Source organism: Myotis lucifugus, unplaced genomic scaffold (assembly GCF_000147115.1).
Source record: "Myotis lucifugus unplaced genomic scaffold, Myoluc2.0 scaffold_38, whole genome shotgun sequence".
Classification (NCBI taxonomy): Eukaryota; Metazoa; Chordata; class Mammalia; order Chiroptera; family Vespertilionidae; genus Myotis; species Myotis lucifugus.
The window spans coordinates 4,152,160-4,152,491 of NW_005871086.1; positions in this window are offsets into that span (position 1 = coordinate 4,152,160).

Below are 332 nucleotides of genomic sequence, written 5' to 3' on the forward strand. Positions count from 1 at the left end.
AGCAGCCAGGCAACTGACGGGAACAGGGAGGCTTGCTTGCTTCAGTGACGGAGGAAGCCATGCTTCCCCGCCTGCCTTGCCGTCCTCTGAGCTGCAACTCTAAGAAACATTGTAACAAATATAGAAGCTAAACCAAACCCCAGAAACCTGCTTTAGTCAGCCAGGCTTCAGCCAGCAGAACCGCAACATTGTTTCAAATACAGAAGGTAAACAAAGGCCAGAAACCTGCTTTCAGCAGCCGAGGCCTCAGAGCTGGAGCTGAGCCTCAGAGCTAAACCTGGCCCAGAATAAAAAAAAAAAGAATAAAAGGACAGGTTGGGAGCTTTCAGCCA